General features: G+C 37.9%; 1 long non-coding RNA gene across 2 annotated transcripts in view; it reads right to left on the reverse strand.

Annotated features, from left to right (window-relative positions):
- Positions 1 to 14,657: 14,657 nt before the first annotated feature.
- LOC126764300 (uncharacterized) overlaps positions 14,658 to 15,477 on the reverse strand; it is a 73,199-nt gene continuing 72,379 nt past the window's right edge. Inside the window, exon 3 of one of the 2 annotated variants that reach the window (XR_007667907.1) lies at positions 14,658 to 15,142. This is a non-coding gene — a long non-coding RNA (uncharacterized LOC126764300). The remainder of the gene's footprint in view (positions 15,143 to 15,477) is intronic. The other variant, XR_007667906.1, reaches the window with a different exon arrangement.

The raw sequence follows: 15,477 nt of genomic DNA on the forward strand, positions 1-15,477 counted from the left end.
TGCGGTAGAAAGTCACTCGAAAGTTAAAAAGTCTTTATATTAGATATAAGGCGGCTAAGGGAAGTATTGACCCAATTTAACCAAATTTGAACGTAGAGAAATGTTCAGATGACAACCTGCGGACATTACCTACACAACACATTACACGGCTTGCATTTTAGATATTGCTAAAAGCAATATTGAAGCAGAAGGAGACTATTTTGAATAAAATAAATTGATTTTGCCGATAAATCCATTTATTCTGTTTCTTTTTAACTCCTTTATACTTTGGAACACACCTTGTACATCACAGCAACTTCATCACATCACCTGTACAGCCAGCAACACACATCACTACACACAACCAGGGTTTTCATTTACTACTCCGTAGCAGCAAAATTTCTAAAATTATTGCTATGCTATCGCTACCGCTCTCACTTTGTCGGGAGCCACAGCGTAGCTTTAGCATAACAATGTAAAGTATGTGCTCTACTCCGCTCCGAGTTTTGTTAGGTAAAAAACTATAGCTGGAGCGGGAGCAAAAAATTTAGTTCTGCTCTATGCTCTGGCGTAGCGGTAGCAAAAAATTGGGAGCGGTAGCACAGCAGAGCAAATGAAAATTTTCATGTGCTACAGCTCCCGCATGTGTTTGTTGTTTTTTTTCTTTTTGCTATTTTCTGGCATAATATTTGAATTAATTGAATAATTCAAACAAAACAATGTTATGTAAATCATTTTGGCACTTTTTGCGTCAAGTGCCTTTATAAATCTAAAATCAAATATTTTAAGAAATATATTAATAAAAAGAATTAGATAATAATTGAATAAATTATAAAATTTTTTTTATTATGTAAAATGTTTAGCATTTTTATATTACCAAGAACATCATCTATTCCAAATGTATTGCAATACTCAATTACTATGAATTTTCGAAATTAATTTTAACTACATATACTTTCCCCCTTTTTATATACATTAGGGTGTTTTTATTTTTTTGAATTATTAATTTTGTTCGGTCCCGTCACGAAATTTCCTTGGAAACCCCAAACCCCAAAAAAAAAATTCCCTGAAAATTTTAGCCCTACATATTAACATTAAGAACTGGACCGAGGCATGTAAAAATTTTCCATAGAAAATACGCTACAATCTTGTTTTTTATCTTTAAATTCCTACAGATCAGAGGTATTTTATGGCATTGCTTTGACTTTAGACGCTGTAGCTCTTGTCAGTTATACAAAAAAATGCGAATTTCGTGGAAAAATCAGGTTTAGATACCTCGCCTTTATCTTTTGGAATACACGTGGTTAATATTCATCTACTGATTACCAGTACCAGTTTTAATCCATTGCACTGCGTATTTGCAGTTCTATTCTACCATTCCCAATATTTAGTAATTTTATAATTTTTTAGGAAGAATCAGTTTGAAATTGTACGCATATACATACTTCAATGTATATTGCAAAGAATCGAAAAGCTTTCTGTATATCTAAAATTATAATAAACCTTTTTATCAACACTCCAATTATTCCGTTATATCTTTATGTTAGACATCGCGTTTGGTTTGTTATGAATGCATTTGCGTCCTTGACCAATAATCTAGCAAAGTATCCGCAGTGCCTTGACGAAGAAAATTCCAATGCCATTTTTTGTTGTGTTATTAAATATATCGGACGGGCTCGTCTTAAAAAAAACTACCTGGTTAAGGAGCAAAATCAGTATAACCCATATACTAAGCATGTTTGGAAATGAAAATTTTTACTTATTTCTTTCTATTTTTGAATTACGAAAATTTTCAAATGATTCTTACATAAATTTTGAACAAATGCTTATGATTTGAAATATAATTTTTGTATTTATGAGCTGTATTGAAATTTAGTATAAAGAGATAAAATGTATCCTATGTCCTTACCCTGCTTCTAAACTACCTCCCCACCAATTTTAAGTCAAATCGGTCCAGCCGTTCTTGAGTTATAAACGACTTTCTTTTATATACCAACTTGTACCATACTTGTAAATGCCAGAAAATAGCAAAAAAGAAAAAAAACAACAAACACATTCGGGAGCTGTAGCATTTTCATTTGCTCTGCTGTGCTATCGCTCCCAATTTTTTGCTACCGCTACGCCAGAGCATAGCGCAGAATTTAATTTTTTGCTCACGCTCCAGCTATAGTTTTTTACCTAACAAAACTCGGAGCAGAGTAGAGCACATACTTTACATTGTTATACTAAGGCTACGCTGTGGCTCCCGACAAAGTGAGAGCGGTAGCAAGAGTAAAATGAAATGCTACGAGAGTAGCGTAGTTTTTCAAACGCTGCACACAACCCAACACAGCACACAACATCCCGAAGGATGTGCTTGCGTCCCACGTACTTAGTGTACTTAGTGTAGAGTGATTAGTCTTCGATGGTGCGCCGATAAGCACGCGTCAATGAAAGTATAACTTTAGTTTTTGTTAATGTTTTTGAAGGTTAAGTTGAATTTAACTACAGATTTACTAAAATTGCATTTATTAAAAGGATTTCTGTTATAATGAATATATTTATACCCTGAACAGGGTATATTACGTTTGTCATGAAGTTTCTAACACCCAGAAGGAAGCGTCGGAGACTCTATAAAGTATATATGTATATAAATGATAAGTATGTTGAGCTGAGTCGATTTAGCCATGTCCTTCTGTCTGTCTGTCCGTCCGTCTGTCTATATATATACGAACTAGTCCCTCAGTTTTTAAGATATCGTTTTGAAATTTTGAAAACGTTATTTTTTCTTTAAGAAGCTGCTCATTTGTCGGAACTGACCATATCGGACCACTATAACATATAGCTGCCATATAAACTGAACGATCGGAATCAAGTTCTTGTATGGAAAACTTTCACATTTGACAATGTATCTTCACAAAAGTTGGCACAGGCTATTTTCTAAGATAATTATGTAATATACGAAGAAATTGTTCAGATCAGCTTACTATAGCATATAGGTGCTATAAAAACTAAACGATCGGAATCAAGTTCTTGTATGGAAAACTTTTGCATTTGACAAGATCTATTCACGAAATTTGGTGTGGATTATTTTCTAAGGCAACAATGTAATTTCCGAAGAAATTGTTCAGATCGGCTCACTATAGCATACAGCTGCCATACAAACCGGGCACATAGTTACTAAAAGAAATACACCTGTGAAGGGTATATTAGCTTCGGTGTAGCCGACGTTAACGTTTTTTCTTGTTTTGTTATATCCTTAGTGAAAAATGCGGAAAACTGAAGAAATTCGGAATTCAGTTGTAGAAGATAGGAAGAAGGGTGAAACATACCGAAAAATATCTGAAAAATATTCCACTTGGATCGGACGGGCAAGAAAAGTTTTTGAAAACTTTAAGAAGAGGAACACATACTAAACTCAATATGGTGGCGGTCCAAAACCCAAAATTTCCATACAGCGACTCTTACGAAGAAAAGTTGCCGAAACCCCTGAAATTTCATCGAGAGAGTTGATCAAAAGTTTTGATTTGGATGTTTCAGTTAATGCAATGCATAGAAAACTGTGATCATTTGGCTTAAAAAATTATGTCGCAAAAAACGACCTATGATTTCCATAGCAAATAGGAAAAAAGACTGGCATTTGCGAAACAGTATATAAATATGCCAACCACTTTCTGGGATAAAATAATTTGGTTCGAACAAACACACATCTCGCCTGGCTACTCGCTTTTTTGAAGAAAACTTAATTGGCCAGCTCAGTCACCGGATTTAAATCCAATTGAGCATTTGTGGTCAATATAAAATTCAAAAATACCAAAAAGCAGCCGCACAAACTTGCAATCATTTTTCTTAGAGATGAAGCGTCAACTGGACAATATTTCAATGAAAATACAGGGTGGCGTAAAAGTAACCCTCCTATCAGAAGATGCTATAAATTTTGCAATTGACCTCTAATGTCAGTTCTGTTTTGACATTTGTGTAGTAAATACATGGGAAATACACGTAAATAAATTTCCGGGCGCAAAATCTCCCGTTTTGGCGATTTGCACTGGCCAGCAAGATCGCCTGATTTGACCGCTCCAAACTCTTTTTTGAATCCGCGGGCTTTTGTCAACAAGCCTCAGACTCTGGCAGCTCCTAAAGACAATATCCGTCAATAATGTGAGGGCCAAAGTGATGGAAAATGTCATAAAAAGGGCTCAAATGACAGTTAACCGTGGCGGCGGCCATTTACATGATATCATATTCTCGACTTGATGTAAAAAAATTTAAAAGACCAAATAAAAATAATCCACAAGCAGAACCAAAGTTTTTCATTTTTTAAAAAAGTTTTTCATTTTCCAAAAAACATCACCTGTTACTAGAAAATTTGGTTTGAAGTATGCCAAGAGTCTTCGTGTTGTAATTTAGAACAAAGGTAGGAAGAGATTACTAAATTTACTTTTAAACTCAACGGTATTGTATTTATTGCAGGTTTATACTTTCATTTGATGACCAATGTTTAAGAATCCTTAATTTGAAGTGAAACAAAAGTGTTTTCTTAATTTGTTATATAAATACCCATGGAAATATAATAATATTGTATGAATTACTAACTTTTTAGTTTAATAAATCTGCACTGATATTACTTCTGTGAAATTTATACTTATGCCTAGTGAACCATTATGACGCAGCAGTCTTTGAGATATCAAGTATCATCACTCCTTGATATCTCAAAGACTCGAGGTTTAGTTACAAGACGCATATAGACAAAGCCTATGAAAAAACATCAAGGGTGACGGCGGCGTTAACGAGGATAATAGCCAACATTGGTGGACGAAGCCAAAATAGACGAATCCTTTTGGCCACAGTAAGTCAGTCTATACTTATGTATGTTGCACCTATATAGGGGGCAGCGCAGCAGCGGAAAACATTCGTAGAAAAGGCGAAGTCAATAATCCGCAATCAGAGTTGCATGTGCCTACCGCATTCTACCACATCAGGCGGCTGGAGTCATATCAGACCTCATGCAACCAGACTTAATGGCCTTGGAAATTAAGCGAGTATTCGATAAAACGAAAAGCACTGGCGCTGGCCTAACGAAAGAAGAGAGGAAGCAGGAAACACAAAGGAGCCTACACGAATGGCAGAAACGATGGGACGAAGCAACTACGGGGATATGGACGCAAAGGCTTGTTAGAAACATAAAACCATGAATAGAACACGGGGAAACTGATTTTTGTCTTACGCAGATTTTAACAAAGACATGGTTGATATAGATAATATCTATAAAAATATGGACATGATGACGAAACAAATTGCTCCTTCAGCAGGTCCAGCAACGAAAATGCATAGCTTTTCCTGCCCAAAATATGAAAAAAGACTAGAAATAGAGAATATGATAAATGATCGAGTGACACCGGAGCATATAGTGCTTTACATGATCAAATCGAAGGTGGTCTGAGACAGAGTGACGGCGTGGGCAGCTAGAGCTATGCAAGAGTTAAGGAAGAAAGAGTGGCAATGAATGAATGAAGAGCGGAATGGCTAAGCTTGGTGCCACGATGTAATGCCTAACGGCAGTTCCGTGGGCCAAATACAAGCAATGAGTTCAGAGTTTAGTGCGTAGGCGTACTGTGTCGCCAGTCCTGCTTGTCGTTTTTTTCAATCAAAAACGAGTGCAGTATAACCTCAACTAAGTTAACAAACACAAAAACATATATAAGTCACAGGAGACTTCACAAACTAAAAACAAAGGAGGAAGACAGGAATTCAACAGGGACATCGCTGGACATACAAACATTACCATAGGAACAAAAAGAAACGAAAAAGAGTATAGGTTGAATGATCCAAATCCCTTGGCGGAAAAAAAGTAAGTCCGTTCCAAACACAATTTGATGTATACAAAATATATAAATTTTACTTTTATGCACATATATATGTATGTTGTAGGAGGATGGAGTCATGTGTAGAAGTTCACGCAACTGAGGAAAGTTCTCTAACCGCCATTCACTTGGGAGTGGCCAGAAACGATTCTTTTACACATGGCTCAAGCAGCTCACTACTTCCGGTCTTTGACCAAGTATCCTCTGGGTAGCCTAAGAACATCCGTTCGAAGGCGAGCTAAAGTGAGAAGGCGAAACATTCCCTACATAGGGTTGTGCGCTGGGTTTGGGACCCGCCACGTAAAAAAACACCCCCAGTGAATAGCTATAACCAGCCTCGGATGAGAGACCCCCTTTTTGATGACGATCATGGCAGACGAAATAAGGACTACGAATTGAGGGCATGCACCTGGAATGTCCGGTCCCTTAATTGGCAAGGTGCGGCTGCCCAGCTGGTTGATGTCCTCGTAAAAACAAAGGCTGATATCACCGCCGTTCAAGAAATGCGATGGACGGGATAAGGACAGAGACGAGTAGGTCCTTGTGACATTTACTACAGTGGCCATATAAAGGAGCGCAATTTTGGTGTAGGATTCGTGGTGGGAGAGAGACTCCGTCCCCGAGTACTATCATTCACTCAAAGCGAGGTTCTTCAACATATCGCTCATTTGCGCCCACGCCCCGACGGAAGAGAAGGACGATGTGATCAAAGATGTCTTTTATGAGTGCTTGGAGCGCACTTATGAGAGCTGCACCGCCACGATGTCAAAATCGTGCTTGGCGACTTTAACGCCAGGGTGGGCAAATAAGGTATCTTTGGCACTATGGTCGGTACATTCAGCCTCCACGACGAAACATCCCCAAATGGGTTGAGGCTGATCGACTTCGCCGTGGCCCGAAATATGGTTATCTGTAGTACCAGATTCCAGCATAAAAAGATTCATCAAGCTACCTGGCTCTCTCCGGATCGAAAAACTATCAACCAGATCGATCATGTTGTGATAGACGGAAGACACGTCTCCAGTGTGTTAGATGTGCGTGCGCTCCGAGGTCCTAACATCGACTCGGACCACTATCTTGTTGCAGCCAAGATTCGCACCCGCCTCTGTGGAGCAAAAAACGCACGCCAACAAACACAAGGAAGGTTCGACGTCGAGAAGCTGCAATCACAACAGACAGGCGAACGATTTTCTACTCGGCTTGCACTCCTGCTCTCTGAGAGCACTCGTCAACAACTCGGTACAAGGGAACTGTGGGACGGCATTTCAAACTCCTTACGTACAGCTGCAAACGAAGCCATTGGTTTTCGGAAAGTGCAAAAGAACAGCTACTACGACGAGGAGTGCCGTGTCGCAGCGGAGAGAAAACAGGCTGCCTACCTCGCAACGTTACGATCGCCCACTACACGTGCGGGATGGGATAGATACCGAGAGTTGAAAAGGGAAGCGATACGCATTTGTAGACAGAAGAAGAAAGAGGCCGAAATGCGTGAATACGAAGAGCTTGATAAGCTGGCCGACAGGGGTAATGCTCGAAAATTCTACGAAAAAATGCGGCGGCTTACAGAAGGTTTCAAGACCGGAGCATACTCTTGTAGAACCCCCAAAGGTGATCTAGTGACCGATGCCCAGAGCATACTTAAATTATGGAGAGAACACTTCTCCAGCCTGCTGAATGGCAGTGAACGCACAACGCCAGGATAAGGCGAACCCGATTCCCCAATCGATGACGATTCAGCAGAAGTTCCATTGCCCGACCATGAAGAAGTTCGAATAGCAATTACCCGCCTGAAGAACAACAAAGCGGCGGGGGCCGACGGATTGCCGGCCGAGCTATTCAAACACGGCTTTTATGTAAAATATGGTCGGACGAAAGCATGCCCACCGTCAACAAACTGATTGGACCTTATCAGTGTGGCTTCAGACCTGGAAAATCAACAACCGACCAGATATTCGCCATGCGCCAAATCCTGGAAAAGACCCGTGAAAGAAGAATCGACACACACCACCTCTTCGTCGACTTCAAAGCTGCTTTCGACAGCACGAAAAGGTGCTGCCTTTATGCCGCGATGTCTGAATTTGGTATCCCCGCAAAACTAATACGGCTGTGTAAACTGACGTTGGGTAACACCAAAAGCTCCGTCAGGATCGGGAAGGACCTCTCCGAGCCGTTCGAGGCGACTCTCCTCTGACAAGGCGACTGCCTATCGTGCGACTTCTTCAACCTGCATCTGGAGAAAATAGTTTGAGCTGCAGAACTTAATAGAGAAGGTACCATCTTCTATAAGAGTGTACAGCTGCTGGCGTATGCCGATGATATTGATATCATCGGCCTCAACACCCGCGCCGTTAGTTTTGCTTTCTCCAGTCTGGACAAGGAAGCACAGAAAATGGATCTGGCAGTGAACGAGAGCAAAACGAAATATCTCCTGTCTTCAAACAAACAGTCGCCGCACTCGCGACTTGGCTCTCACGTCACTGTTGAAAGTCATAACTTTGAAGTTGTAGATAATTTCGTCTATTTAGGAACCAGCATTAACACCACCATCAATGTCAGCCTGGAAATCTAACTCAGGATTGCTCTTGCCAACAGGTGCTACTTCGGACTGAGTAGGCAATTGAAAAGTAACGTCCTCTCTCGACGAACAAAAGCGAAACTCTCTAAGTCGCTCATAATTCCCGTCCTGCTATATGGTGCAGAGGCTTGGGCGATGACAACATCTGAAGAGTTGACGTTACGAGTTTTCGAGAGAAAAATTCTGCGAAAGATTTATGGTCCTTTGCGCATTGGCCACGGCGAATATCGCATTCGATAGAACGTTGAGCTGTACGAGATATACGACGACATTGACATAGTTCAGCGAATTAAAAGACAGCGGCTACGCTGGCTAGGTCATGTTGTCCGGATGGATGAACACAATCCAGCTCTGAAAGTATTCGACGCAATACCCGCCGGGGGAAGCAGAGGAAGAAGAAGACCTCCACTCCGTTGGAAGGACCAAGTGGAGAAGAACCTGGCTTCGCTTGGAATATCCAATTATCGCCACGTAGCGAAAAGAAGAAACGATTGGCACGCTGTTGTTAACTCGGCTATAATCGCGTAAGCGGTGTCTACGCCAATTAAGAAGAAGAAGATATGTATGTTGTTCGATATATGTATATTAGGCCGGGTCGATTTGTGGGGAGGCAAAAAAATCGCCCATTGCTCTATGAAAATCATATTCTAGGGATCAAAATAAGATACTTTGCCGAAGGAACCATACCTCTGAAACGAATTTTGATGTCTCCCAATTTGGGTCGAATTTTGAAAAATCCCACTTTGACCCATTTAGAGTGCTCCAATAGAGTCCAAATGTATGACCGACCCCCACTAACTATGGACGGCCGATCCACCCATGCCAGTGGCACACCCCCTGGAACTCCCCTGGGGGGTTCCCCATACAATCATTTCAAAAAAGCACCAGTTTTGGTGATTTACATGAAAAAATCAGCTAAATTGCTATGTTTTTTCTTTATTTTTATACTCTCGCAACAATGTTGCTAAGGAGAGTATTATAGTTTTGTTCACATAACGGTTGTTTGTAAGTCCTAAAACTAAAAGAGTCAGATATAGGGTTATATGTATATACCAAAGTGATCAGGGTGACGAGTAGAGTCGAAATCCGGATGTCTGTCTGTCCGTCCGTCCGTCTGTCCGTCCGTCCGTCCGTACAAGCTGTAACTTGAGTAAAAATTGAGATATGATGAAACTTGGTACACGTATTCCTTGGCTCCATAGGAAGGCTAAGTTCGAAGATGGGCAAAATAGGCCTACTACCACGCCCACAAAATGGCGGAAACCGAGAACCTATAAAGTGTCATAACTAAGCCATAGATAAAGATATTAAAGTGAGATTTGGCACAAGGGATCGCATTAGGGAGGGGCATATTTGGACGTAATTTTTTTGGAAAAGTGGCCGTGGCCCCGCCCCCTACTAAGTTTTTTGTACGTATCTCGGAAACTACTATAGCTATGTCAACAAACTCTACAGAGTCGTTTCCTTCAGGCATTTCCATATACAGTTCAAAAATGGAAGAAATCGGATAATAACCACGCCCACCTCCCATACAAAGGTTATGTTGAAAATCACTAAAAGTGCGTTAACGGACTAACAAAAAACGTCAGAAACACTAAATTTTACGGAAGAAATTGCAGAAGGAAGCTGCACCCAGGCTTTTTTTTAAATTGAAAATGGGCGTGGCCTCGCCCACTTATGGACCAAAAACCATATCTCAGGAACTACTATACCCATTTCAATGAAATTCGGTATATAATATTTTCTTAACACCCCGATGACATGTACGAAATATAGGTGAAATCGGTTCATAACCACGCCTTCTTCCAATATAACGCTATTTTGAATTCCATCTGATGCCTTCTCTGTATAATATATAGTACATTAGGAACCAATGATGATAGCGGAATAAAACTTTACAAAAATACGGTATTTGAAAAATATGTAAATGACGTATAATGAAATCTCGATTATCACTTTATCATGCGAGAGTATAAAATGTTCGGTGACACCCGAACTTAGCCCTTCCTTACTTGTTATTTATTTATTTATAATAATATCTATTTTTTCTCTTAAGAAATTTATTTAGTCAGAACATATATGTAAATGAAAAAATTAATTTAAATGATGATCTTAAACTGACAATAGACAATTGTGTTTGCCCTTGAGATCGCAAATGATCCTAAACTAACAATAGACAAGAAACAATTATGTTTGCCCTGAAGATCGCAAATGATCTTAAACTAACAATAGACAATTATGCTTATGCTTAAGATATGTGTACATACTGTCGGTATGTACAGTAGATTAGTGTTAAGATGTGTGTATGCACTCAGCATGTGGTGCATACATAAATTAGAATAAGGAATGCTATAAATAAAGGAGCTCTGGGCAACCAGAGCTGAGTTCTATTTAACAACCGAAACCCTACGCGTCTTACTTTACAATTACCATTTCATTCTTATTACCTCAAAAATTTTACAATGAATTCACCATCCTCTACACCGCAAGATGAAGCAACTACATCAACAACTATCGAAAACCCAATGAGTCATATACCCAAGCATGATGTTACTGTTTTTGGTGTGTCTACTGATTTGACTGATCTTAATTTACTAACCCATCTGGATATCTTGAGATATTATTTTTACTTAAGCGAACGTGCTAAAACAGAACAAAAAATGTATTCCCATAAATCATTCACTATTCAAGTACAAGATAAGTTGATTGGAATTTGGGAAAAACGTGGTATGGAAATAATGCCGAAAAAAAGTGTATGTAATAAATTGAATAAATTGCTTGACAAGTATCTAGAGCAAATCAAGAAAAGAAACAACAACCAACAATTTACAGAGTATGTAAAATCTCTGGAAACAATTTTTTACATTGGAACATGTAAATGCGATTTGAAGGCAGCTCCATGTGCATGCGGCTGGGTTCCCGAACGCCTCAAAGAGTTCATGCACGATCAACATAATCAGAGAAGACTAACAATGAATGCATTTATGATGGAAACTGAAGAGCAAGGAGCAACGTCTATGTCATCAATGCCAACATACCAAGATCCCGATGATTCAACATACGCACCGCCACCCGTTCAAGAAGATATGGATAGAAGCACAAGTTCACAATACACAGAGAGATACGATTGTTTTAACTTTGCCTTGGTATGTGACAGATTTGGTGTGCCTGACAGAGTAGCATCAGCATTGGGAACCGCTCTTTTGCAAGATTTTAAAATTAAAGATAAGCATGGGAAACCTCTCATCATGGATAAATCGAAAGTTCGCAGAGAAAAAGAGAAATGCAGACAAGAAGTGCTTCGCAAACGGTTAGATGATACCAATTTGTTAGCGTTTTCATTCGATGGCAGAAAAGATGATACTTTCACGACAGATAAAATTGATGAGAAGTATCATACTAGGATGGTAAAAGAACCTCATCTTGTTATTTTGAGAGAACCCAATTCTGAATTGATTGGTTACGTAAGACTGGAACATGAAACCGCTGAATACAAAACAACCAAATTAAATGGTTTTTTCAACGATAAAAATATATCACTGGATACATTAATTGGAATATGCACTGACGGTGAGCCAACAGACACTGGCCCACACGGTGGAATTATACGACGATTAGAATTGCTGTTAAAAAGACCATTACATTGGTTTGTTTGCCCTCTACACTTCAACGAACTTCCGTTTCGGCATTTGTTTGAAGCTTTGGATAAATCAACCAGCACTGGACCAAGATCGGCAACCGGAAAACTGAGCCGTCAAATCGAAACTTGTGAAACTCTTCCGGTAAGTTATTGCTATCACTCATGTATTATAATTGTCAACAATTTTTAATTATTTTATTATTATATATTTTAAGGTGGTGGACGGCTTCCAGAAAATTGAGTTGCAAAATATGCCCCCTGCTCCAGAATAAAAAGAATTTTCCACCGATTCGAAGTACTTATACGACATGGCCCATGCAATTTCTAGCGGCGTGGTTCCGGTGGATCTGGCTAACATCAAACCAGGGAAAATTGTACATTCTCGGTGGCTCACCAAGGCCGCTAGATTATTGCGATTATATTTGACAACGGAAAATCCAGATGCAAATTTAAGAATTCTGGTTGAATTTATAATTAAATGTTATGTGCCAATGTACTTCAATATCAAGTATTACAGCTCTGTCGTGTACGGCAGCGCATTATTTTCCAAGTTCATTGGTTGGTCACGATTTCTAGAACCTCGCTTACGCAAAATTGTCAATCAAGTAATTAATGATAATTCATATTATGCGCATTCGGAAAATATCTTGTTAATGTTGTTTGATGATAGGAAAGAAAAGCGCGACTGTGCCATCAAGAAAATTCTACGCTATCGAACCGATGTTGACGAGCCAATGGAACTTAGAGTTTATAAAAAACCAGATATAAACTTTAATTGCACAAGTTATACGGAAATGATCAATTTGAATGATATAAATATCGTATTTGAACCACCATCCACGCGAAGCATTCCGTACGATACATTAAAAGAATATTTAAATCAAGATGATTCACCGTTTAATGATCCAAAAATTCCATCACACATACAAGGAACGGAACGACATGTTCAATTGCTAGCTAGCGTTTCCAAACGGGTTATATCGGAAAATGTAGAGGCTGTTATGGCGACGACATTAGAGAGCCGTGCGAAATTGCCCAGACTTGAAAGTAAAAAAGACTTCAAACAATAGTTTTTTTAAATTTCTTTTCTATAACTCACTTAAATTAATTTTTTCCATTTACATGTGTTCTGACTAAATAAATTTCTTAAGAGAAAAAAGATATTATTATAAATAAATAAATAAAAATAAAGAAGAAACATAGCAATTTAGCAGATTTTTTCATGTAAATCACCAAAAATGGTGATTTTTTGAAATGATTGTATGGGGAACCCCCCAGAGGAGTTCCATACATTTGGACTCTATTGGAGCACTCTAAATGGGTCAAAGTGGGATTTTTCAAAATTTGCCCCTACCCAAAAGTTCGACCCAAATTGGGGGACATCAAAATTCATTTTAGAGGTATGGTTCCTTCGGCAAAGTATCTTATTTTGATTCCTAGAATATGATTTTCATAGAGCAATGGACGATTTTTAAATCGATCCGCCCTAATGTATATCTACCAAAAAAAGTAACTGCAGAAAGTACAGTACCTGCGATTTGCATAACTTGTGTCTCTAGACACACCGTTATAAAATTTCAAAAAAAAAACTAAGTCAAGTATTACATACTTGCAATATTTTTTGCGAAAACCCTTGAGCTAAAAAACGAAACAAGATCGCTCATAAAACTTAAGCAAAGGCGGAAGGTACAAAAGAAAAAGAAACCCAAAAATAAACATGTATAATGAAAACTTACATACATATGAGCATATTCTTCCAAATATTACATACCTACCATCTAAATACAAAAAGAATAGCAAACCTTTGCTTGCACAACAATTATATACATACACTCTCACTTTAAACTTCATCGCAAAAATTATACTTACAGAGTCCGATATTGTAATTGTAATTTGAAAATTCTTTAGCACTCGATTTAATATACATATGTACAAATTTATATACATACATAACCATATGGCATATACATAAGTTAACTTAACATAAAGCTATGACAATATACTGACATTAAACTACCTGCTTGGATGGTCAATTCGTGTCTTCAAACACACCACCAAAATACATTACAAAAACAATTTTCGATATCACTTGAGCTAGAAAGCAACAAGCTGGATCGCCTATAACATTTAAGTAAAGGTAAATAAAAAATAAAGAACAAAAAAATATTACATTTATGTATATAAATTTTGCTCCCTTATTCTCTCCTCACAATTACAATAATTTTTTTATTACATACATTTTTATGTATATAATTTTAATATTAAAATTTTCGAGTACATTTAAGAAAAAACTGATATTTATTTAAATAAAAATTTAATCTGTTTTTGTGGTGAATAAACCATTGGAAAATTTAGATAAATTAAATTAAAGAAAAAAAAAATACCCAAACAAAATTTTTGATCTGAAAATAATAAATTTTCTCATATAAATTTCTAACAACAACAATTACTTAGTTTTCTAAAAAGAACAAAAATTGACTTAACTACATTTTGTGACAATAGTAAATTTTCAATTATACTATTTCATATGAAACATTTTCAAGCAAACAAAAAAGATCAAAAGATAATTCAATTTAAAGATTCATCACTGGCTAAATGAGCCTTAGTCGCCTGCCCCACACCACACCTACACCCATCACTAACACGCACACTCACCACACTCACCACACTCACCTCGACATCACCACACTCCACATCAACACTACCCACACGAGCGAGATCAGGATCCACACACTAAAACACACACCACATCACTCCACTGAAAAAGGGTCTGCTTTTACACAAGTCAGTATTGATTCGTCCATTACTGAATGCACGTCGCCTTTTCGCCACACGCCGCTAGTTATCGCCATTTCTCCATAATTTACACATATCAGTTTGTGAATACAATAATTTTAATAATTTTCGATTAACACAATTGTGAAACTAACCTGTCCGGAACCCCCTCCCTTCACCATTAGAAGGCGAATTTCTTTTGTTAAATAAAAGCGTTTATCCGAGTTGTGAAAGTGAAATCGGAGGTTTTATTTTAAAACACACTATTTGGCACAAGTGGTAAGTCCAGCGGGCAGTGAGTAAAACATTGGTCCTTCGCAAAGAACGGCACTATTGAAAAAAAAACAGAGAGATTAAAATTGTGACATAAACATACATACAAAACTTGTTCAAAAAAAAAAAATTGCAAAATTCGTGCACAAAATTAAATAAGGCGACATATACATACACATATAGAAATATACAAAAATTTAGTGCAATATACATATGTATATACAAAACGTATTGCAAGTATTATTAAAGTGAAGTGACAAATACTTACATACATACAAAAAAAAAACAAAGTTGAAAACGGAAAGCACACAACAGTTCCCTACCGTTACATCAAAATCAAAAAAAGAAAAAAAAAATTTTATGCTAATACGAAAAATTTTAAATCGCGTTTG

Source organism: Bactrocera neohumeralis, unplaced genomic scaffold, assembly GCF_024586455.1.
Source record: "Bactrocera neohumeralis isolate Rockhampton unplaced genomic scaffold, APGP_CSIRO_Bneo_wtdbg2-racon-allhic-juicebox.fasta_v2 cluster09, whole genome shotgun sequence".
In the NCBI taxonomy this organism is placed as follows: domain Eukaryota; kingdom Metazoa; phylum Arthropoda; class Insecta; order Diptera; family Tephritidae; genus Bactrocera; species Bactrocera neohumeralis.